We start from the raw sequence: 27,019 nt of genomic DNA on the forward strand, positions 1-27,019 counted from the left end.
CATTAAAATTGTGGGTGTATGATGCCTGGAATTTTTAAATCCTATATAGCTATACAAATGCTGACTAATAAAGAGTCTGATGGTGAAATAAGCTCTGGTATTTAAGTTATGTAATGTGGGAATTTTCAAAATGCATTAACCACATGTAAGATGAGATAGTGAGATTCTTGATCATCATAGATATCCAAAACCATAGGAAAACCTCCCACTATAAATGCCGTTATGTGGGAAGACATTCAGAAGCTCTTTGCCTCCACATCCTGCCAGAAAGTAAGTTTGCCCAGCCATGGCTGCAGTTAGAGAACAATTAACTTTCCCTTCTTCCGGCTTGTGTGAGTGGTGGGCTCCTGGCGCCAGCAGCTCCTTTTGCCTTCCTTAAATCTCAGGAAAAGTGGCGGAAGCGAATTCCTGGCAGAATGGACCTCATCCTAACACTGCTCAAACTTCCTCTGCACCTGCAGTGCGCATTGATTTGTGTAAAATGAGGCAATGGGGAATTGCAGTTCACTAAAAGGAAATTGTACCTTCCAGTCAGTCATAACAAACATATTCTATTCTGTGTATTGAGAAATAATCAGTATACTAGTAGAGATGCTATATTGGTAGCATAGGGCAAATAAAAAACTGGAAATGAATGTTAATAGCTTAATGCCTATTCCTCACCTGAGATATGCTAATTATGTTGTGCTTATGTTGACACCTCCGTTCTCTATCCAATGACTTATATGCCACTCTTAAATTGAGTTAATTTTAGCCAGGTTAAAAATGTTAGCTATACACATGTACATACAGACATTACACTGGGAAGAGGAAAAAAGAGATAGAAATCTTTCATGTTTGTAAATGATGATGTTGACAGTGAAGAAAATGTTTTGTTTCATTTTTTAAGGCAAGGCTATTCATTTATTTTATTAGCATTTTATGCATTGATTAAAATAGCTCCCTTGGGCCTATCTGCGTGGCTCAGTTGGTTGGAGCATCATACCATACACCAAAAAGATTGTGGGTTCAATTCCCAATCAGGGCACATACTTGGGTTGTGGGTTCCATTCCCAGTTGGGGTATGTACTGGAGGCAATGGGTTTTTCTCTCTCCCTCTTACTGTCTCCCTTCCTCTCTCTCTAGAATTAATATAATATATTTTTGAGTGAGGATTTAAAATATAGCTACCTTGATCAAAGAAAATGTTTGAATTTCACAAATACATTTCAATTTCATAGCCTTGCATTTAACAGCAGGTGTCAAGGACTCTCTGTTTGAAGTTCTCTCTGAACAATCAAAATACAAATAACAAACATATAGTTGCTTTGGTGTGGACAAAATCCTCTTTTCTTTTAATATTTTATGTAAGTGTTTTAGAAAATATCTTTTTTTTTAAATGGGAAGGTTTTTAATGGGAAGGCAACCCATGAGTACCGGTCACACATAAATATCTGCCTTTGTACACAGTTTACAAAATAAAATCTATTCATAGTCCTCAGATAAACAAGGTTTCTTCCTAAACAATTTTGTCAACATTTCTTGAAACTCGCAATTTGTCATCATCAAAATTCTCTACATGTTCAGCCTTTCTTCCAAATTTTTTCTGTTATCTTCCTGCTCTGAGGGAAACCTGGCTCTTCCTTAAGATTTTCTCCCTTCACTGACCTCTCAAGTGGAGCTTTGCTCTCCCACAATCTTCTTGTCTATGAATCTAGAGATGATTATGTGACTTGATGCTCCTCATTACTACTTCCAGATGCTTGCCCTTCCTTTTTAAATAAGCCTCATTTTTGAAGTTCTTGTCATCTTATTAGAAGATTTGTCATTGTGCTTTTGTTAAACATATTTACAAATCCCTAAATTCTTCCTGTCATTCTTTAAAATTTTTTTTTTGTTTTTTGTTTTTTGTTTTAGCAGATCACTGTCAGTATCTTATATGATTATCATCTTTCTTAGTGACTCCAATCCTGTATAATAAAAGGCTAATATGCAAATAGACTGAATGGCAGAACAACAGAACAACCCGTTGTATGACATGGGCTGACCACCAGGGGGCATGTGCTGAACATGATTGGCCACGGCGGGATGGTGGAGTAGGTGAGCAGGGGCACCAGACCAAGGCAGGGCACCAGTCCCTGTCATTGGGGAGAGCCTCTGGTGGTTACTGAAAATTCTTTGCTTCCACGCACCTTGGTCCTGCCCATTGCTTGCACCTGCTGCCAGAGGCACCAAAGCTGTCACTGGCACCCAAAGCTGTCATTGGCACCCACTGCTAAGTGTTTTCTATTGTCACACTCTGTCATTTGTTCGCTTTTCTTTCTTTTTATTTCAAGTTTTAAATCCTTATTTTTTATTTTTTAAGCCAACTATTTTAATTTTTTTTCTTTATTGATTAAGGTATTACATATGTGTCCTTATTTCCCCATTGCCCCCCTCCCCACTCATGCTCTCACGCCCTGGTGCCTGTTTCCATTGGTTAGGCTTATATGCATGCATATAAGTCCTTTGGTTTCCTTTTCTTCCTCTTCTGGGAATATTTGAATATTTTTAATGATTTAATTTTACCTTCTTGGTTGGTTTTGTTATGTCATTGGTTTCTTTAGGGTTAGTAGTATATATACATACAGTTTTAAGTCTCAGTTTATCTGAAAGTAATATTATGCCACTACACATATAGTAGAATAAACATATATTAGTATAGGCGGTTTTTCCCCTACTGACCTTAGTGCTTTTTACATATGATGTAAAGCCCACACTACATTATTATTATCTTTGTTTGATCTTCCAATTATCTTTAAAGAGATTTAAATAATGAGAAAAATTGGTTAGAAGTTTAACAAGGCAGTTACCATTTTCTGGTGCTCTTCATGCTCTGCAGATTATTATGGCATCATTTTCTTTTTGCCTTAAGGATTCTTTTTAATATGTCTTATAGTGATACTGTTAGCAATGAGTTCTCTCAGCTTCTTATATCTAAAAATGAATATGTTTTCTTATGAATATGTTTTATTGATTTTTTTTTCTTAGAGAGAGATGGAGGAAGAGGGATAGCAATACAGAAACATTGATAACAGAGAAACATCAATCAGCTGCCTCCTTCAAGTGCCTCACTGGAGATCAAGCCCACAACCTGGGCATGTGCCCTAACCAGGAATCAAACTGGTGACTTCTTAATTTATGGGTCGATGTTCAACAATTGAGCCACATGGACCAGGTTAAAAAGCTTTTTCTTCATCTTCATTTTTAAAAGATATTTTTGACCGAAACCAGTTTGACTCATTGGCTAGAGTAGGGGTGTCGAACTCAATCAGAGAAGGGGCCAAAATCTAAAATCCAGCCTAAATCGCGGGCCAAATGGTTTACTGAACAGTCATAAACTGACAATGTCATAAACTGACAGCGGAGTGCAGTGATGACAGCGTGGTGCGGGCCACATTGCAAGGCCTGGCGGGCTGGATTTGGCCCGCGGGCCTTGTGTTTGACACATGTGGGCTAGAGCGTCAGTAGGCAGACTGAAAGGTTCCAGGTTCGATTCCAGTCAAGGGAATGTACATTGGTTGCGGGCACATCCCTGGTAGGGGGTGTGCAGGAGGCAGCTGGTCAATGTTTCTCCTTCATCTGTTTCTCTCTCATCAATGTTTCTAGCTCTCTATCCTTCTCCCTTCCTCTCTGAAAAAATCAATTTTATATATATATATATATATGTGTGTGTGTGTGTGTGTGTGTGTGTGTATGTATGTATATATATATATTTAAAATAAATTTTTGTTTGATATGGAATTCTAGATTGACAGGTTTTGTTTTGTTTTTAGTTCAGTACTTTAAACATATTGCTCCACTGTCTTCTCACTTGCATTGTTTCTGAATATAATCTGCTCACATGCTTATCTTTGCTCCCCAACATGTAATGTGATTTTTCTCTGTTTACTTTTAAGATTTTTCCTTATAACAGATTTTGAGCAACTTTATTATGATATGCATTGATGTGGTTTTCTTTATTTTTCTATGTCTGGGGTTCATTGAACTATTTGGATCTGTGAGTTTATAATTTCATCAAGTTTGAAAAAGTTTTGGCCTTTATTTCTTTAAATATTTGTTCTATGTCCAGCTCTATCAACTTCTTAAAGGACTCCAATTGTTTGTATATTCACTTGCAGTTGTCATGTCGCTCATTATTTTTTGTCTTTTTTAAAAAAGCAACTCTTCTTTCTGGGCTTTATTGTGGTTAATTTATACTGCTATGTCTGAAAGTTTACTCATACTGTCTTTTACAATGTCTTATCATAATGAATCCCATCAAATGTATTTTTCATTTAGTGCAATTTAAGTTTCATCTCTAAAAGTATGATTTATGTCCTTTTTATGTCTCTAATTTTTTGAACATATAAAATACAGTTATCATTGTTTTAAAATTATTATCTACTAATTCTAACAACTGTATAACTTCTGGGTTGTTTTCTACCATTTGATTTATCTCCTCATTGTGAATGGAATGTCCCTGCTTCTTTTCTTGCCTGATAAATTTTTATTTGATTCAAGGCACTTTGAATTTTGCTTTATTGACTGCTATTACTTCAAATTCTTCTCCATGGTTTAACAGCACCAACCTCCAGTAGCATGCATAGGCTGACCAGAACTCTGCTGAATACTCAAAGGGAACCACCTTTAGATCTTAGCATTCTGTGGCTCAGCAGCTCTCTCTTTTTAGGTAATCCATTGTACAATGTCTGTTTACCTTGATCTTCTAAGTTAGGCTATCAGTTCTAGCTTCTCAACTGAGAAAGCCTGCTGGGTTTTTTCTGAGTTTCCCCTTCCTGAACTACGGCTTGAAAAACTTTCCCACAACAATAACCTCAGGAAATTATAAGACAAACCAATGTGTTTCTTATCTCCTAGCTATCACTATCCCTTGATATCTAATATCGAGGATCTTAAAAACCATTATTTCCTACATTTTGTTGGGTTTAACAGCATGCTTTCAACTTATTTTTCACAAAGCTAACAGTCTACCCAAATATCTTCTGGTTGTTTCCAAAAGGAATTTATTGGATACCATCAATATCTCTTAAGGGTAGAACCTACATCTGCTTTCTCTTGATATAATGCTACAATTCCTACACAGAGTAGACATTCAATAAAGGTTGATAGAGTAAACTTTTTTCCATTGGATGATAAAATCTATGAGTGATGTGGTTGATTTTGATATAACAAAGCTTAATTGACCGTATAACAAAGTTCACTTCTAAGTCAAGAGGTTGGATTTTCACTAATAATTAAAAATCCAGCCTTCAAATACAGCTGGGCATTTCTATTTGGGGAAGAACTTGAGAGGTGCCAGAACAATGTTACATATTCATTCTCTGGGAAGGCTTGGTATACAACGACCATACAGGTGTTTCCTGTTGAGACTCTAAGTTCCCATACAAGAACTCAGAGGACAGCTGAGAAGAAAACTTAGCCCACTTAATTACATTTGCCCACTGTGCTGCATAAAAAGTCATTGACCAAAAATAACACATTTAAGTAATGTTCAAGTTGAGATACAAACCAGCAACAGTCAGGAAATTCAAAATTAAATCTGATCTCCACCCTTCACTTGCCTCATTGTGCCCAGGCAGAACCAAGGTCAGAAATTAACTGGAGGCACTGCAAAACACAGCCTGCAATATTTCAGCTCAGTGAGGTCATGAGGAAAACTTAGTTAAAGCCATATTAGAGCAGTTTACAGGAGCATATTACTGTGAATATGAAATTAGAGTTTTGCCTTGATGGATGTGTCACCTACACAAGGTAATTTGTTGGGAATAATTTGAAAATGTAAGTCAACTTAATTAAGCTTCTGTTTTATTGGAGTCTGGTCATTTGTCTCTGGTGCACCTGTCTCTGTAGATCTGACACTGAAAATGCCTAGAATATAATGAGACCCATTTCAACCACTCCGTTTTCAGTTAATATTTGGGTACCTGTGAATTAAAAGAGGACCTTAGAATTAATTTTAAACATTGCTGTTACTATTTTTTGTTCATATTTTTTATTCTGTAAACCCATAAGTATAAGGTAAAATCTTTAGGGTTATATCAGCATGGGAGTCAGTTGTGTCCTGCAGTACATCTCATACCACAGTGCAGTCCTTGGACAATCCTCCTCAGAGTGAGAGATGCCAAACTCAGCTGGGATTGCTAACAGTGAAGAGAAAAGTATTCTCTTCTTTGGACTGTCCTTTTGCTATATTTGTACTTTCCTTTTAGAAGTCTAATTCCAAAATCATTAATTTCTTTCAATTTCATTAGACACTATTGCATATTGCATAGTATTAATAAAGCTATTTTATTTAAATAAAGAGAACAATATTTTTTTTCAAGGAGTGAGGAAAAGAGTTTTTAAAAAAAGCTGTAGAAAATAGCAGATAGTACCAGAAATATAATTTTTTTCATTCAATGCTTAATCATCTGTGATACAATAATTAAAGAATATAATTTAATTTATACTAAAGATTCCAATCACACTTAACAATATTCAAACCAAAGATAAATATATTATTAACTCAGAATAGCTACTATTTCCTGAATTATAGTTTGTCATTTTTCATTTTATTATACAATTTAAACTAGAATAAATTATTTTGATTTAAACTACATTTATTTATATTTAGTTATTATACCTCCACAGTGATCCAAAATAGATTTATGACACTTTTAAACAGGCATATTAATTAATAATCATATTTATCATGTATTTTCAAGGTGAGAGTAAACATTTCTAATACATTTGCTTAATTTGCAATTCTTTGTGGGTGTTATAACTGTCTATATTTCTTGGTATGGAAAATAAAGTTAACAAGAAAAAAAGTATAAATATTCCTTTAAAACCCACACTGATACTATATTTAAATAAATATGTTCTATTACTCTACTAGAGATTTTAAAATATAAATCTAAACTTCTTTTGGCATCAAATATTTTTACATTTCATGTAAGGTTTTGACTTCCAGAGTCACTAAGTTTATTCATTTTTCAAGCAATCTGGGAGAATGGCTCATTATGAGATCCTGCCATGTTGCTAGGCACATGGGTTCAGTATTCAGACAGTCTAGTTCTAGCGACCTTTCAGTTCTCTGGCTTCCCTATTAAATCTTGTCAGTTGCCTTCTATGCTTCCAAACAACTGACAAGGACAAAGTGATGAATTCTATTGAAATGACCAGCTTTCTCACTCCCAGGGAAAGGCCTGAGAACAATTCTGTATTCACCATTTTCAGGCACAAAGGAAGAACTAGTGCCCACCCCAAACGTGACCTGCTGCACAAAATATCTTTTGTTATAAACTTAAGGACTCTTCTGAATCATCAAACCATCCATTGATAGATTTTCTTTTCCCACATACATAATTTATGTTATCTAATTAATTTTTCATAAGTTAAACAGCCATCAACATTAGTTCCTCGCCTTCATAAATGGCAAAAAAAATTTTCCCCGATTCCACTTAAAACCCATTCTTTCTTTCTCCAAAACTATACAGAGCAGAGACTTGAATATTTGTAGCCTTAAGTTGAGGAGCAATCTTAAGAGTCCCCGACCAGACAGAAATTTCCACACTATGAACAAGTCTTAGCAGAAGATCCCTTAAGGGGAAATCCTATACCACATGATATATAGCTGACCTCTCTCCTCTGTCCTTTTTACACAGAGAACTGAAACCCTCCTCTGTCTCCATTTAGAAAGTATTTGACAATGACTGATAGTTTTATTTTTTTCATAGCTGTCTGCATTAAAATGGAGATGCTGTTACAGGAAGTATTGAAGCACACAGCGTGAGTCTGAAAGGAGCAGGAAAAAATTTGCACAAAGCCTTCATCTGTCAGGATGCCTTCAGACCCACCATCTCAAATGATGAGTAACTTTAAGGCTCCCAGTACATAACAAGAATGGAGAACAGTCATATACTACAACAAACAAAATTATTTGAAATAGCAACTTGGACTGTTCCCCCTGCTCCTGGAGTGAAGGGGAAGATTAGATGTGGAACTGCAACAAGAGGCTTTGATGATTTTTTGATTTTCAGGTAGGTCAGAGATAGATTAAAATCCTCTGCTTGGGATCAGATGAGGGGTGAGCATAAAAATAAAAAGGGTCTCAAGAGTTTCATAGAAACTCACTAGGTCTTAAAAGATGTGGGGTTATAAAGTACAAAAGTACATTGACCCTCCACCCCACTCCTTTCTAAAGTCACTAAGACCAATTGACATCTCTTAAATGTCTGTTAATTCAGTCCACTTCTTCTATATCCTCACCTGCTAACCTATTGGACCTCCATTGTCTTGTCTCTGAATTCCTTATAGTAAGGCTTATACCATGGTTAATCAGACAGCTCACCTCCCAGGAGTTGCTCCCATGAACATGCAATGCCAATTTTGCTTGGTTTGGTGCAATCACTGAATAAACATTTCTCCAATTATTATGTGCTAGATTTCATATCAAATTATGTCTAGAGCCCTCTATTGGCACTTCAAAAACTAAAAAACTTAATATTCACTAACTTAAAATAGTGCTCTTGAGGACCTGGCCACATATCCAGTGTGCCACTGTCAGTTAAGTGTCAGTAAGACCCAGACAGGTTTGTCTTCTCAGCCTGCTCATCTTTGTACATTGAGAAAAGAACACAAATTTCTTACGTGGGTGTTAGGGTACTTGTTTGTGCTTATTATAGATTTTGGATACTATTTTTAAATAATTATTGAGCACATTTTATTGTTCCTCATATAATATTCCAGCTTAAATGTTTCTATGCCAATACAGACAAGTTTATAAGTGTTATATGTCAGTCAGTCCTGTTGCTCCCATGTGTGTGCTACTTCAGTACAGAAGAAGGAATGGGGGCTGTGGCTGCTTATTTGTTCACCAAAGAGAAGAGCTGGTTGAGCTCTCAGGACAGAATCCATTTCCACCTCTTCTCTTCCCATAGATGAGTGACTGAAACATCTGAAGCAGGGTTCATGCAGAGCTATCATTGCACACCTCGTAGCAGCCTATTACAGTGCCGGCATATTGTAGGCAGATTAGTTTTCTAATGCTGTAATAAATTACTACAAATTTAGCAACTTACTGCACTACTCATTCATTCTCTCTCAGTTATATAGGTCAGAAGGCTAGGTGGGCTCAACTGGATCTCTGCTTAAAGGCTCACACCACCAAAATTAAGTTATCAGCCAGGTTGCCCCATGATCTGAAGGCTCTGTGGAACACACTTTCAAGTTCATTCAGATTGTTGGTAAATTTCAGTCCCTTGTGATTATTGGACTGAGGTTTCCATTTTCTTGGTGGCCAGTACTCCTTGCCATGTGAACCCCTCCATCTTCAAACAAGCAACCCCTTCTCAAATCCTTCTCATACTTAGAACCTCTCTGACTTCCACTTCTGCCACCAGGAGTAAACTCTACTTTTAAAGGGCTCATGTGATTGATTAAATTAGGCCCAATCAGGAGTCTTCCTCATTTACGGTCAACAGATTTATAGCCCTAATTACATCTTCAAAATATCTGTTTCCATGTAATATAAGCACAGGAGTAACAACAAGCACAAAAGTCATGTTAGAATTCTGCCTACCCCACCAGGGACGGAGTTTATAACTCCTTTTGCTATAGTGTTTTCTAGTGCTATGGACAAACAACAAATTCTTCCTGATGGCTGAGTCTCAGATGCATGTGACAAGTGCATATTCTCTGCCTTTTGTAATTAGTACTACTTATCCCCAAGCAAACATAGCTATGCTGGTGAATGGAAAGAGGCCTCTTGAGATAGGTTGTTCTTTCTGTTCAATTCTCAACATGGTTCTACCTAGGGATCAATTGAACAGCATAGGTCCACTTTTATGTGACTACTGTTATTTTTCAATAAATATACAATCACTCTCCCTATTGCTGGATTTTATTTTTTTAATCCACAGATTCAAAAACAGAATTTTCCAATCCACATTGTGAATCTGGAGATGCAGGGGATTGACTTTATGTATAGTTCTATATCATTTTATGTAAGGGACATGAGCATCTGTAGGTTTTGGTTTCTATAAGGGGTCCTGGAACCAATCCCCATGGATACTGAGGGAAAAGTTTCAGGGGAATCAAATGTTACATGTGGATTTTCAACTACATGGTGGGTTGGCATCCTTAGTCCCCACATTGTTTAAGGGTTAACTATAACCAGGACCGGTTCGGCTCAGTGGATAGAGCATCGGCCTGCGAACTGAAAGGTCCCGGGTTCGATTCCGGGCAAGGGCATGTATCTTGGTTGTGGGCACATCCCCAGTGGGGGATGTGCAAGAGGCAGCTGATCGATGATTCTCTCTCATCGATGTTTCTAACTCTCTATCCCTCTCTCTTCCTCTCTGGGAACAATCAATAAAATATATTTAAAAAAAAAAAAAAAAAAGGTTAACTGTTTACACTGTGACTAAACTACACAGTTCTGATTCCATTTCTGGCATCTTAAAATATACAGTTGTATATTTATAAGGCATATAATCCTTCACTCTTCATTCTCCACACATCCCAAACCCCACAGCCTTCCTTAACTCAGTAATAATCAATCCCACAACCTAATTTATAAAATATACAGGAAGTAAAGGAAAAAAAATAACATGATGCCATTAAGATGTAATTAGGAAAAATCCAAATTGATGAACACTTTTAAGAAGGTGACCCAATTTCTTTAATATATAAATTACAAAAAGAAACATCAAACATTTAAAACTGAAGTCAGCCGGGACTGGTTTGGCACAATGGATAGAGCGTCAGCTTGGGGACTGAAGGGTCCCAGGTTCGATTCTGGTCAGGGGCATGTACCTTGGTTGCGGGCATATCCCCAGTAGGGGGTGTGCAAGAGGCAGCTGATCGAGGACTCTTTCTCATCGATGTTTCTGACTGTCTCTCTCCCTTCCTCTCTGTACAAAAATCAATAAAATATATTATAAAAAAAAAAAAAAAACTGAAGTCATATCCTATCTTTTTCACCTTGTCTCCTTTCATATCCTTTCCTAAGCTTCTCATTTAGATGGACTAAAATCTAAACCCCACACCTACCAGGTCTTTGGTAACCTGGATCCTGATAATCTCTTCAAATGCACTCCGGAACACTTCCTGTTTTTCATGGTCCTCCAGCAGCTGTGTGGTTTTTCTGTCCTTCAAACATGCATGTCCCTATCTCAGAGCCTTTGTCCCAGAAGTTCCCGCTGTCTGAGAGGCTCTTCTCTAGGTCTTTTGCCCAGCTGCCTTTTTTTTTTTTTTTTTTTTTTTTTTTTTTTTTTTGTCATTCTGGTTTTAGGAGGCCTTTCTTGGAAACTTCAAACAAATGCAGATATTCTGTCTGCCTCTCACATGATCCTACTTTATTGCTATCATTTATCACTGATAGTTAAGTAGCTAGTGTATTCATTCATCTACTGTCATTCCATCCACTAAAATGTAAGCTTTATAGAAAGAGGGACTTTTCCATCTTTTTTCAATATTTTATCATCTGTGCCTAGAACAGCAACTCAACAGCATTATTTGAATAAAAAATTGAATTAATTAACATAAAATCTAAGTTTCTGTTTTAGTTCCACACTGTATAAATCTTCCTTCAGCCGAAGCCGGTTTGGCTCAGTGGTAGAGCGTCGGTCTGCGGAGGACTGAAGGGTCCCAGGTTCGATTCCGGTCAAGGGTATGTACGTTGGTTGCGGGCACATCCCCGGTGCGGGGTGTGCAGGAGGCAGCTGGTCGATGTTTCGCTCTCATCGATGTTTCTAGCTCTCTATCTATCTCCCTTTCTCTCTGTAAAAAATCAATAAAATATATTTTTTTTAAAAATCTTCCTTCAATGAGTATGTGCTTAGGAAGAATGACTATAAAATAGTTAATCTCTTATGTTGCTGGTGTGTGACTTTGGGAATTAACCTCTCTATCCTTCTGCAAAATGAGAATCCCACTAGGCTGTGAGCATTAACTAAATGATTATTCCTTATCTTTCTCATGACAATCCAAGCAACTGGACTTTCTTAACTAGTTTGTACACACATTCCAGCCCATTCTTCACACTGTAACCAGGGATACCTGGGGGGTGGGGGGGAAAGATCATATTATATCAGTTCTTAAAAGCCTTCCACAGCTTCCAAATGCTTCTTAAAGTAGTAATCTGCTAGGCCCTGTGAGGCCTCTCTCCATATCCCAACCCTCTCTGGCTCTCAGATCCTTCAAGAGCTGTTCTCTGTCTGGAGTGCCCATTCTCCTCTCTTCCTCAAGCTCTCTCCTGTTCATCCTTCACATTTCAGTGCTTTCTCAAAGTAAGGGCACTTAGGTCTTCTAGTGTCCCTTTTTATTGTTACTAGTAGATCACATTTTTATAATTTTGTGCTTGTTTAGGTGGTTGTATAGATTAAATAATTAATGTCTGTCTCACCCTTGCTGTGTGAGCAAGAACATGCTGTTTCACTCACCACTGTTTCCTAGTAACTATCACAATATGAGGCACAGTTAGGCTCAAAACATATTTATAGAACAAAGGAAGGAATGAAGAAATGAATCCCTATACTCTGTCCTGGCCCTAGTAGGCCCTCCAGGGAAAGTTTTATTATGATGTTAGAAATGGTGGTAGTTCTCTCAGCATTAACCAGAAAGATCAATTGAAGGAGGCTATGCTACCAGACCTCTGAAATTATGTGTCTCAAATCTTCCTGTTGCAGGTAGAAAACCTGTGTGGGCTTCCCACACACCACGTGTGGGCTTCCCACACACCCACTGTGACCCCTTGGAGCCAAAACCTCTGGTTTGACAGCCTCATTCTCTTTTCCTCTGTCCCTGACCCTACCATGGCAACCTAACTCAGTTTGCCTGTTTCTACTGCTCTCACCTCCTGTTGCTTACTCAATATTATGCCACATCCTGATTTCTATGTTTTCACCTTAGCCTGGTAACCTAAAATAATGACTTTTCTCTGATGACTTACCTCTTGGCTTTCTAGGGTTTAAAGTCCTGCCCCCAAATGTGACTAAATAAGTGCACTATTGTGCCCCAATAAGAATGTGTGTGTGTGTGTGTGTGTGTGTGTGTGTGTGTATATATATATATATATATATATATATATATATATAGAGAGAGAGAGAGAGAGAGAGAGAGAGAGAGAGGTAATATGCAAATTAGGCTAGGATGCCATAATGGGTCACAACTGAATAGGAGGAGGTTGTGCACACAGGTGAGGCCTGGCATGGAGACAAAGACAGAGGCAGGCGGTCCTGCCCAGATGAATTTTAGTGCATTAACAACAAAATTTCTTGGGTTATTTTCCTTCTACTGTATTTGTACTTAAGCATTTTTATCCCCATCTGCTGTATTTTGGCATTTGCTAAATAAATTTTTTTTAGATTAACCAATTTTCTCAGGATTATCTTGAATTTTATTCCTGGCTCTAAAACATTCAAATGGTCACTTAGTTTAATAATATCTCAATTTGATTGTCTTATTTTTTTTTCCATTGCAATTACTATGAGTTAGATCAATATGTCTGCCTAAAGTTTGAAGGTCAATTATGTTAAATATTTGTAGAATATTTTAATAATAGTAAAATGTTCTCTCTTTAGAAATATATCTGAATTTATATTTGATCAGAGACAAATGTATACCAGAAAATCCTATGGAATCTATGAAATGTCATTTAAAAACTATTTTTTCACACATAGGATTAGGTTAACTGGCATATTATATACTGAATGGCCAGATTATTATGATCTCTGAATGCATAATAATCTGGCCACTCAGTGTATATCATCTATAATAAAAGGCTAATATGCAAATTGTCCCCTCAACCAGGAGTTCAACCAGCAGGCAGGCCGGCCAACTGCCCATATCCCCTCCTATGGACAAGCTGGCAGGACCCCATCCATGCACAAATTCATGCACCAGGCCTCTAATATATATATATATATACACTGAGTGGCCAGATTATTATGCATTCAGAGATCATAACCTGGCCACTCAGTGTATATGTGCTATGTTCTTATTTTGTGATTTTATGATTCTTTATTTACGGGATCTATAGGATTTTCAGTTTGAATTCAATTTATTTATTTGCATTCTAGTTATTCTCTTTAACACACAGCATTTTTCATCTTAATATAGTACACTGATTTAACATTCTTTTTAAATATCATTTTAAAATCTAAAGTTGATAAAAAAATAAATTGAATATTTTAATGCTGCTTTATATACATATTCCCCTTGAAATGTGTATGGAACACATAATAAAATGGCCCCTTTCACTTCAGAATGTTTGCCATGCCTTTGATAAGAAAAAAAGAAGCCAAACTGCCGGCTGGGATGTTGCATCTTGGAAACAGTCCATGTTTTCATCCAAAGAGTCATCTGGAGACACACAGACAGCTGCAGACCAGTCTCACAGCCAAGAAGAGCCTTCCAGAGAGTCCTGATGAGACCAGTGCCTGCAGACTGTGGGGTAATGGCTGACCTCTGACCCTGCCTGACAGCCAGCCCCCTTGGAGTCCTGCTGTGCAACAAGTCAAATTAGGCTATAATTACTCTGCAGACAATGGGCTGCAATTATGCATTCAAGCCCCAGAGTCTGGAAGGAGCGAGATGACTGTGGCTGAAAGGGGCTGAGAAGTCAAAAAGTCACAAGACAAACCGCTTTTTGATACTTCTCTGTAATGAAGCATGGTTGTAATGTGGGCTCCCTGAATAGGAGGATCAAACCATGGGTTCTCTTATTCAAAATACCATGAAGACTTTTATTTACTTGACGTTAGCAGATGGGTGCACTTAGGGCTACATGACTATCTAATAGTGAAAGGACGGTCAACTCTGGTCCCCAGAAGTTCCTGTGCAGATGCTGTTTACTGTTACTGCTTCATTTTAACCAATCAATCAATCAATCCATCAATCAAAATAAGGGACCACAGAGGAACTGAGATATGACACACCATCATAATTTTCAATATGTTTTAGCAGATCAACTAGTTAGTTTTCACTATTTAATTTATACAAAGCCTAGGATCTGTTCATTAGAGCAAGCCACAGTTATTCTGGACAAATATGTCTAAAGCCCTATTTTAAAATATGCAAAATATTTTGCACCAGCAAGTTAAGGGGGCTGAGCAGTATAGAAATACCAGTAAAAACTGGTCTGCCCTGGCTACCACTGCCTGCAGAATTATTAGCACCTTCTACCCTCTCTATCTGAAGTTATAGATTTACCACACAAATTTAGCGTTTTCTCAGAGATGAGAGAGTTTATATTAGTTTACCAAATTTGTAACATTTGCTTGTTTCATTCCTGCTTGAATTGCTCTAGGGTTAAACACTAGCTTCTTAAGAGGCAATAGAGGCCATCCAGAAATAGTCCAATTATAAACATCTCCTTTATGTTAAAATAATTTTTTTGTACCAGCCTCTGGCCACATTCCATTTGGAAAATGTTTAATATTTAAAGATAGTTACTGGGCTACTCTCTCCTGCCCCAAACATCCTTTTTCTTTTTTTCTTTAGAACATGATTGGCAACTTTATATGGACACATATCTACATGCATATGGCACCTAGAACATAATACAAAATCCCAGAAGTGTTCTGATAAATATAGAACAGCCTGGCACTGTCCCCATCATTATTCTATTGTTCTATTAATAAGCTTGTGATCACAAATGTTCTCTGAGCACTAAATCAATGTGTTTCCTCTCTTGGAACTTGCTATAAACTAAAACCTCAAAGTCTTGTTCACATATGCTCCAATGTGTGATTTTTATCCCCCACCACCAAGCAATTCAATTCTGACACTGTGTACCTGAAAATAGCATCTGACCCGCAGATGAAGGGCTCGGTTTCACTATGCTACTCCCCACCAGATGCCAGCTGCATGTGCCTGTTCTATGCTTCTGACCATTGGCTACATCCATGGAAACTTGCCAAGACTCCTCCCTGATGTTTGATGAATTTGCTAGAGCAGTTCATAAACCTCAGAGAAACATTTGTCTACATTTGCCAGTTTATTGTAAAGGGTACAGATGAAGAGATATAGAGGACAAGGTTTGAGGGCAAGGAGCTTCAGTCTTTTCTCTGGGTGCACCACTTTTCCTGCATCTTAAAAAAAATTTTTTTTTTCCTTAATCCTCACCTGAGGAGTGAGGATATTTTTCCCATTGATTTTTAGAGAAAGTGGAAGGGAAAGGAGAGAGAGAAAGAAAAAAACATCAATGTGAAAGAGACACATCAGTGCCTCTCACTTGTGCCTCGACAGGGGCCAGAGATTGAACCTGCAACTGAAGTACATGCCCTTGACCAGGAATCAAACCAGAGACCCTTTGGTCAATGGTCCGGCACTCTAACCACTGAGCCAAATCAATCAGGACACTCTTCCTGCATCTTCACAGGTTCACCAACATGAAAACTCTCTGAACCTCAGGTCCTTTTGGGGTTTTAAAGAGGTTCTATTATATAGGCATTATTGAGTAAATTATTGGACATGAGCAATTGATTCAACTTCCAGCCCCTCTCTGGCTGCCTCCCTGGAGGTAACAGGTTTGGTTTTATAGGCAACCAGCTCCCATCCTTAGGTTACCTAGGAGCTTTCCAAAAGTTGTCTCATTACCATAACAAAAGACAACTTTCTCATTCTCCTCACCTAGGAAATCCTAAGGATTTTAGAACTTCTAAACTCAACAAATACTAAACATTTATTTCTTACCATAAATCACAGTATAACACATGCTAGCTCACACACTTGCTTTTCCCCTCAGGTGTTCTTACTTTGCTTTCTTGAACCCAAGGACCAGTTCTTGCATTTATCTTTATTAAATTTAATCTTGTTCATTTTAACCAAAAAAAATACCAATTTTCAATATGCTACTGGTAGATCCTGATTCTGTCATTCAAAATATAAGTGATCACAATATGTTATTAATGAAATAAATTAACTAAAACTACCAATAATATACATAGATGATTTATAATTTCATATCAATAGGCTTAAAGTTATATGATAATACTATTACATCATTGGAGTATGCCCTCCATATTTCACTCAAGGAAGACAATTCAACTTAACTAAATAGAGCCAGGCTCAGCACTAGACTCTTCCACTAGGATTATATTAATCTAGTGGTAGAAAGTATGGTCTTGAAGTCAAACAACTTATATTTTTATTGGAACCTTCTTTTGCTTGTTAAGAAGCTGCAGTTTTCTCATCTGTAAAAGTGGAATATATCTATTACAGCTTACATTAAGTATTAAATGACAGCGGTTATGTTTAGTACAATGCCTAGCACATAGTAAGTGCTCAATAAATGATAGCTACTAATTATTATATGCACAACTTTTGAATGAAATTGTTCAACTTTTTTTTTAAACTTTATTTTTAACACTATTATAGGTGTCCCCATTTCTCTCCCCTTTTCCCATCTCCACCCAGCCTCTGACCCCCTGCCACTGGCTTTCACCATGCTGTTGTATGTATCTTTGTGTCATGCATATAAGTTCTTTACTAAGCCCACCTTCTTTCATCCAGTTTTTCCCTCCCTCCTCCCCTCTGCCAGCTGCCAGTCTGTTCTATATATCCATGCCAGTTTCTATTTTGTTCTTCAGTTGTTTTATTCTAGTCCATATTTTCAATCTCGTCCACTAACCTCTCATAATAAAACTTATCAAATGCCTTGAAAATGTCTCAATACATTTGTCATATGTCTGCTATATATATTCCTGATTATTCACTCAGATAAGCCCATGAAAGAGGAACATGAGTTTAGTCTGATATGATTGCTTCCAAATGTCTTAAAGTATCCATGTGATAGCTTCATAATTATTTCTTAAATATTCATAATCCTTTAAATAGTTATTCCAAATATTATTTGGAATGAATGTCAAGTTCATATGTTAGAAATAAATATCCTCAAAAGAAGTTGAAGTTTACATTTTTTTCTAAATATTTAGTCTCACAGTTCTTTAACCAAATATCTTGAAAGTTAATTTTAACGACAGGAAGCAATAAAAGAAGAGCTCTTGTGGGATTTTCTATCCTCTGTTATTCAACTTTCTTACATAATATTCTTTTACAACCAGATTTTATTTTCTTCTAGAAACCAGAATAAATGTCCAGAATGGACAAATATGTCAACTAGCAGCATTGACTTATGGATTGATTTCAGAGCAATGAATTCATACTTAATGGAATAAATTCTAAGACGTGAGGATATTTAATGTCCCACAATCAGTTAAATGTAAAAATATCTGCATTTCTATCACTAATAAACTTCAAAAATTGAGGAAACATTGCTATGTACTGAGGAGGGCACTCACAAGATCTGGGTTTAGCTACTAACTCAATTGGCTTTAACATTACATTATTTTGAAAACTTGTATTTCTTTTAATTGACCTTTTTTTTTTAATATATTTTATTGATTTTTCACAGAGGGGAAGAGAGAGGGATAGAGAGTTAGAAACATCGATGAGAGAGAATCATCGACCAGCTGCCTCTTGCACACCCCTATTGGGGATGTGCCCGCAACCAAGGTACATGCCCTTGACCGGAATCGAACCCGGGACCTTTCAGTCTGCAGGCTGACGCTCTATCCACTGAGCCAAACCGGTGCCAGCTTAATTGACCTATTTTTATACTTAAGACTTTTTTCTTCCATTTTTTTATTTCAAGAAAAACAATTTTAAATATAATAATGTTACATGCAATAAACACCAATTGTTCAAGAAAAAATTATTTTACATATAATAATATTACATGTAATAAATATTAATATCTCAAGAGTAAAATGATTTTAGGTATAATAATATTACCAAAACTGTACTAACATAGTATGGCATCACAAAAGTTGTAGGAAACATTAAAAATCTGCAAATAACAGGATGACTTATATTATATTCTAGTATATGTCCCCCACTGTGTGAGAGAATGACTCAGCCCAGGAAGCTTGGGTGTCTTCCTTCTGAAATCTATCCCCCAAATCCCCGGTCCTGGTTCTGCTCTCACAGCTCTAGTCCACTTCACCCTCCCTCTACCAGAGCACAAGGTGAGTGTCTCCACAAGGAATTTTTGTGCATTGGCCCTTTATGAGGGTGCCCATACTTTCAGCTCTCACTCCCTGGCAGAAAGCATCCTACTGCTTTTCATAGCTAGATGTTATGTGGGTAGCCTCCTCAGTTTTGATGTTCTCTGCTGGAGAGCCCAGCTTCAGGATTAGATCTCAGTGGCACCCCCACCCTCCACAGCTGAGATATCTTTCCAGGACTTCAGTTGTCATCTGTGGGGGCTGGGCCAGCCCTTTCGAACCTCCGCCCCTCTTACCAGGCTCTATGCATTCTCCACCTTTGGTCCTTGAGTATCAGAGTTCTCTCCTGTGCGTTTTCTGTTGGTTTTTCAGGAAGCCTTTCTGCATTTCAATTGTAATTCCAGCTGTTCCTGGGAGCATGTCTGTGCATCATCCTCCTATTCTGCCACCATTTTTAATCTCTGATCTCTTTCAATTGACTAACATTATTTCATTGTGAAGCCTAATATACTAAATAAAATAAGCTGTTTCGATAAGGTGGAATTGAGACAAATATAAATATTAATGACAAGATTAAACAATTATTACATAATTACTAAAGTCTTCTCCAGCTCCAAAATTTTGCTTTTGATGTAATGACTTCCATGAACAAAACAACTGAAGCACAGCTGATTAAGCACAAGTTAGCAGACATTTCATTGATGTTAATGCTTCCTTCCCTGACTACTTAGAAAAACATATGCATGCATAAAGGTAAGTGATCACAGTAACTGAGAGCAGAGGAAAGTTGTGGAAGATTTCTTAATTGCAAAGCTCCCTCTGTTAATCTCCATTACTCTTCTATAGTGATTCTTTACATTTTAAGAAGGAAAGTTCAATATTATCCTTTCCTCCCCTTACCTTCTCTACTTCCCTTTCCTTCCCTATGGCCATTATTTCCATCCTTAACTGTAGGAAAATCAGTATTTGTGAAAAATGGTACATCGTGAGTCAGTAATGATCTGGCTCAAAGTGAAAATGAATGGTCATGACCATGATCTATTTTTAAAAGGAGGCAGGGGGAGAGGAGCAGTTAATATTGCAGAACCTTCAATTCTAATTGTTATTGATTGATTTCTCCAGAGACAATAATGGCATCTCACTCTGGGAGAAAGAAAAGCTCATCCATTCAGTTAATTTGATTGACACCAAAATACAAATGAGATGTCTATGAAAACCTGTAAGGTGTGGAAAGGCCATGAATATTACAGTAGCCTGTAGAGTTCTTTGACTTTCAGGACCCTTATAAATATACTAGAGGCCCTGTACACAAAATTTGTGCATGGGGGGTGGTGTCCCTTAGCCCAGCCTGCACCCTCTCCAATCTGGGACCTCTCGAGGGATGTCTGACTGCCCATTTCAGTCCAATCCAGGTAGAATCAGGCCTAAACGGGCAGTCGGACATCCCTTTCATAATCCAGGACTGCTGGCTCCCAACTGCTTGCCTGCCTGCCTTCCTAATTGCACATAACTGCTTCTGCCTGCCAGCCTGATAACCTACTAACCACTCCCCTGCCAGCCTGATTGATGCCTAACTGCCCTCTCCTGCAGGCCTGGTCACTCCTAACTACCCTCCCCTGCAGACTTGATCACCTCCAACTGCCCTCCCTTGCAAGCCTGATCCCTCCCAACTGCTCTCCCCTGCTAGCCATCTTGTGGCAACCATCTTTGACCACATGGGGGCAGCTATCTCGTGTGTTGGAGTGACAGTCAATTTGCATATTACTCTTTTATTATATAGGATAGAGGCCTGTTGCATTGTGGGGGCCAGCTGGTTTGCCCTGAAGGGTGTTTTGGATCAGGGTGGGGGTTTCCTTGGAGTGCGGGGTAGTCTGGGCGAGGGGCCTGTGGTGGTTTGCAGGCTGGCCACACACCCCAGCAACCCAAGTGGAGACCCTCGTATCTGGGATTTATTTACCTTCTATAATTGAAACTTTGTAGCCTTGAGCAGAGGCCAGGGAAGGCCAGGGCTGCAGGAAGCTTGGCTTCCTCCATTGCCAGGGGAAACTCAAGCCTCCTGCTCTCTCCAGCTCCATGGCTGCCGCCATTTTTGTTGGGATTTATTTATCTTCTATAATTGAAACTTTGTAGCCTTGAGCAGAGGCTAAAACCAGCCGGAGCAGGCAGGGCATTTGGCTTCCTCCATTGCCAAGGAAACCCAGCCTCCTGCTCACTCTGTGGCTGCAGCCATCTTGGTTGGGCTAATTTGCTACTCTCTCCTGATTGGCTGGTGGGTGTGGCTTGTGGGTGTAACAAAGGTACAGTCAATTAGCATGTTTCTCTTTTATTAATGTAGATGGATTGGAAATTAAATGAGAACACAAGCTCTCCATTCTGTGTAATTTAAGAACATTAACACTTTATCATTAGGCTGGCACTAGTCAGTTTTATGGTTATTCTGGAAGTTCCCAGCATACCAGTCACCTGAAAAAATGGAAACATAAAAGGCAAGAAGAAAAAACAAAAAGAACAATCAATAACTAGGTTTTATTAGAGCATTAAAGATTGTTCAGCTGCTATTTGGCTGATGGCCTAGTTCAAGCCAGTACTTCTTAATTGTCAGAGACATAGCATTTTCTGTAGTTCATGTGCTAGCATGTTTGATGTTTCTTCTTAATGCTGAGATTAAGTATTGTGAATCTAAAATCTAAAGAAGTAAAAAAAGGTGACAGTGATTCATTGATACCAAAAAATAATTGGGCAAATTAGAAAATAGATGATGCAGATATATCAAATTCTCATTTAGTCCTCCATGTGCATTTAATTAAACAGATTTTATGGAATATTTACTCTATTATGTACTGTGCTATGAGCTATAAATAATTAGTAAGATAAGAGCCCTGTCTTTAAAAAATAACCAAAAGCTCAATATCTCCTATGGAATAATACTGAAAAAATTGGCATTAATACTTTGTTACAAATTAGAAATAGACTCTTAACTTAGATGAGACTTTTTTGGTGTCAACAAACAGAGATTCACATAATAAATTAATAATATGAATGAAAAATATTATAAAGATTCAGTTAAAAATCTAAGACCATAGCAGCAAGAACATAGGGCTGATCAAGAACTCAAGCTAGATAAAACTGGGAAACACTCAGGCACAAGGTTTCTCTAGAATTAAAAATCTAGCTATATTTTGCCAACTGTCCCTAGTCATCCTACATCTTGATGAAAACCAGTTCTTTCTGCTCATCTTTCAGTGCATGCTGTCCCAAAGTGGATGCCCAAATGGCTACCTAGCCTCAGCTTCAGTCCCAGCCCGAAGTTCACATGTTACTCAATGTCTGGTACCCTCAATTGACCTGAATTTCTGTGTTCCAATTCCAAAACCAGGGGATAAAGTATAATTGTCCCAGCTAAGCATATACTGATATATTCCAATCATCTGTAGTGAGGGATAGAGTCACATATTACAAATGTATTGGGTCGGCAGCTAAGTAATTGCGGGTTTCACACATATATGGCTTCAGTTGAATTTTTAGGTTTGCAGACGTAGTACAAATGTAAAACACATTTTGTTATTTGATAGTTGGCTATTCAGCTGTTAATCAGTAAAAAAAGTTTTTTGATCTGTTTTGTAGTTTTCGTTTGGCGTTCGTTGAAAAATGGAAAATCAAAAGGAACATTTTCGTCATATTTTGCTTTTTTATTTCCGCAAAGGGAAAAACGCATCGCAAGCTCATAAAAAGTTATGTGCTGTTTATGGTGACAAAGCCTTAAAAGAACGGCAGTGTCAAAATTGGTTTGCCAAATTTCGTTCTGGTGATTTTTCACTCAAAGATGAAAAACGCTCTGGTCGTCCAGTTGAAGTTGATGACGCCCTAATCAAAGCAATAATCAATTCGGACTGTCACAGTGCAACACGTGAGATTGCAGAGAACCTTCATGTATCACATACATGCATTGAAAATCACTTAAAACAACTTGGCTATGTTCAAAAACTCGATACATGGGTTCCTCACGAACTGAAAGAATCACAGTTAACGCAACACATTAGCAGCTGCGATTTGCTAAAGAAACGTAATGAAAATGATCCATTTTTAAAATGACTGATAACTGGCGATGAAAAATGGGTTGTTTACAACAATATCAAGCGGAAAAGATCGTGGAGCAGGCCAGGTGAACCAACTCAAACAACATCAAAAGCTGATATTCATCAAAAGAAGGTTTTGTTATCAGTTTGGTGGGATTACAAAGGAATTGTCTACTTTGAACTCTTACCACCCAACCGAACGATCAATTCTGATGTCTACATTGAACAACTAACGAAATTAAACAATGCAGTTGAAGAAAAGCGGCCCGAATTGACAAATCGAAAAGGTGTTGTATTCCATCATGACAATGCAAGGCCACACACATCTTTGGTCACTCGGCAAAAATTAATGGAGCTTGGTTGGGATGTTTTGCCACATCCACCATATAGTCCTGACCTTGCACCATCTGATTACTTTTTGTTTCGATCTTTACAAAACTCCTTGAATGGTAAAAATTTCAATAATGATGATGATGTCAAATCGTACCTGATTCAGTTTTTTGCTAATAAAAACCAGAAGTTTTTTGAACGTGGGATTATGATGCTGCCTGAAAGATGGCAAAAGGTCATTGATCAAAATGGGCAATACATTACAGAATAAAGTTATTTAGTTCCATGAAAAAATTGTCTTTGATTTTCTTTAAAAAATCCGGAATTACTTAGTTGCCGACCCAATAGCTACAGGGACTCACCCTTGTGTAGGTGGTAATTCTCCTGGAAGGAATGAGAACTGAACAGGCAACAATGTCCAGTCCCCACAATTTAAAATATCTTCTCTGATAAATAACTTTTATTATATATGTAGCAATATGCAGACTTGGTGTAGGCTACAAAGAAGGAAAATAAATCTAACTTGTTTAAACCAAAGATTTTTAATCTCCTCATTGTATAGTTTTTCAGGCTACTATTTAAATTTGAAATTGTTCAAAGATGAAACCTCAGGCTTTTAAGCTATTTATGGAAGCATCTTTATTCTAATAGATTAGATATTTAAAAATAAAATTAATGACTAACCAAGATGAAAGAATTTACAATTATTTCCAACTCAAAATATGTTTATATGTTCTATAACAAAGATAATTTTTTCTTGTATGCCTTGATGATATATGCTGACATATTTTGTATCTCTGTAACCACCACTTTATATATATCTGAATAAAATTTTTATCACAGATAATTATAATATTTCAAAGATTTATTTTTGGGGCAATGTATTTATATAATGTGTTTCTGTTAGTGGTGTTTAATCTTCCTGAGAATAGTGCCTATAACCTTTAAAATAAGTAATTATGCTAAACAAATAGATTTATTTACTTTTTCAAAAATATGCATTATACTTAGTTATTTAGAGGAGAAATATCCAGCAACCTCAACCATATATGATAATTATGATCCCAAAAGTCAGGGAGAAAAAACACATCTGCCACTACCAGTAACACATAGAATTAATAAACTACATAAAATTAATGTGCTTTGGTTCACTGGAGATGAGAACAGGCATGTATTGCCTCTGACTTATTGCACCTTAGTGAAATGTTTCAAGTTATCGCCCTTTCCAGATATCAACTATATTTAAACTTGCCCTAAATATTAGCCAAGCACTGGGGTAGTTAAAATGTAGGCAACAGCAATTAAGACAGTGATTTGAGAATGCAATTTTAAAAGTTGATTTAGAACTTTTAAATTAATTTTTTAAGTTTTAATAATATTTTACCTTTTAAAATATTATAATTACTAAGAAATAAAAATAGCTATAGTTTTGATATTTTATTCCCTACTATAAAATTTCAGAGATAAAAATAAACTATTTGAGAAATTGGTTTGTCACATAGGTATTTGAGTGAAAGATTTACCTGTAAATTAGTTGAGTAAATAAAAGGCTAATACCAGCTTTCAACAGCAATAGCCTCTCCAAGGAGACAAGCAGTGTTTTAGTTTATTTGTGTAGGTTTTATTTTTTTAATTCATTTGTTCTAAATTTGGAAGCTGGAAATAAAAAATAGGAAGAGGAATGCAAAGTTGGAGTAATCATTTTATATTTTAGTTTTCTACATAATGAATAATATTTACTTTGTATTTTAAATACTATTTATAATTCTGATTATGTAGAATTAAAAATATGAAGAGTATAAATAACTAGAATAGAATTTTATTTTGTTCCACTCTTTTATATGTAAACCACAAATTCAGTTGAGCGCACATGAGGATCATGTTAAGAAAAGAATCCAAGGAGAAGTACAAAATTCCCATAGACTATTTAGACTCTCCTCTGTCAGGAGAGGACTGTAAAGTGACAAATATTGTGCAAAGGAGATGAAAAATCCAAAAGTGACTTTTAAATAATCAAATGTATTAAATTAAAGTTAGTAGGGTTTTAGTCTCCATTACACATTTACTTTTCCCAATATATGCGCCCATTATAAATACATTAGAGGCCTGGTGAATGAGTTTTGTGCACTGGGGTGGGGGGATCCATCAGCCTGGCCTGTGCCCTCTTGCAGTCCTGGACTCCTCAGGGGATGTCCTCCTGCCAGCTTAGGTCGGATCAGGCCTAAGCTGACAGTCAGACATCTCTCTCCCAGTCCCGGGTTCTCACAGTTTAGGACGCCTCACTTTTTACCACCCGCCTGCAGCAGAGGTAGGAGAGGCTCCCGCCACAGCCACTGTGCTCTCCACTTTTGGCTGAGCAGCGCTCCCCTGTGGGAGCAAACTGACCACAAGGGTGCAACTCCTGCATTGAGTGTCTGCCCCCGGTGGTCAATGCACTTCATAGTGACTACTCATTCTGCTGTTTGGTCGATTTACATATTATGCTTTTATTATATAGGATGGAAATACTTTTAAAAATGGGGAGGAAAGAATCCAAGATGATAATGCAGTGGTGGAAGATACACTCACAGCCTCCCAAGACCAAACTGGACTTAAAACTAAAATATAGAATAATTGACCTAAACTTGGAAAATTATAAGACACAGAAGAAAAAAATTGAGGGAGATACAAATAAGTGGAATCATATATTGTGCTCATCAATAGGAAGAATTGACATAATTAAAATGTTCATTCTACCCAAAGCAATCTATAGACTCAATGCAATTCCTATTAAGATATTAATGGTGTATTTCAAGAACTAGAACAAATATTCCAAAATTTTATATGGAACCACAAAAGACCATGAATAGCCATAAAAATATTGAGAACAAAAAACAAAGCTGGAGAAATTATACTGATATCAAATTATGCTAAAAAACAAAAACAGCATAGTAATGGTATAAAACAGATATATAGATCAATGGAATGGAATTGAGAGCTCAGACATAAACCCAAGACTTTATGATCAATTAATATTTTACCAAGGAGGCAAGATGATATAATGAGGTAAAGACAGTCTATTCAATAAATAGTGTTAGAAAAATTGGTCAGAGACATGCAAGAAAAATGAAGCTAGATCACCTCCTTACATAATACACAAGATAAACTAAAAGTAAATTAAAGATGTAAATGTTAGACTCAAACCATAAAAGGCCTAAGAAGATACTACAGATTGTAAAATCTCAAAAAATTCCCCTAGCAATATTTCTTTCTGATATATCTCTTTGGGCAAGGGAAACAAAAGAAATATATAAACAAATGGGACTGCATCAAACTAAAATGATTTTGCATAGCAAAGGACGGGAGAACATATTTGCCAATGATACATTGGATAAGGGATTAATATTCAAAATCTATAAAGAACTTATAAAATTTAACACCAGATAATTAAAAATGTTCTAAGTCTTGGCCACCATGAGGACTGGGTAAAGAAGATGTGGTACATATACACAATGGAATACTACTCAGCCATAAGAAAGGATAAAATACCATCATTTACAACAACATGGATGGACCTTGAGAACATTTTGCGAAGTGAGATAATTCAGACAGAAAAAGCTA

The 27,019-nt window shown here is 37.0% G+C and overlaps 1 pseudogene across 1 annotated transcript in view; it reads left to right on the forward strand.

The window, feature by feature from the left end:
- The first annotated feature begins 222 nt into the window (after window positions 1-222).
- The window catches only part of LOC311619637 (large ribosomal subunit protein uL22-like), a 35,536-nt pseudogene continuing 8,739 nt past the window's right edge, over window positions 223-27,019 (forward strand). The window contains exon 1 of the transcript in view: window positions 223-270. The product of the transcript in view is annotated as a large ribosomal subunit protein uL22-like (transcript). The remainder of the gene's footprint in view (window positions 271-27,019) is intronic.

The sequence above is a fragment of the Pipistrellus hanaki genome (genome assembly GCF_964339955.1).
Source record: "Pipistrellus hanaki genome assembly, chromosome: 3".
Taxonomy (NCBI): domain Eukaryota; kingdom Metazoa; phylum Chordata; class Mammalia; order Chiroptera; family Vespertilionidae; genus Pipistrellus; species Pipistrellus hanaki.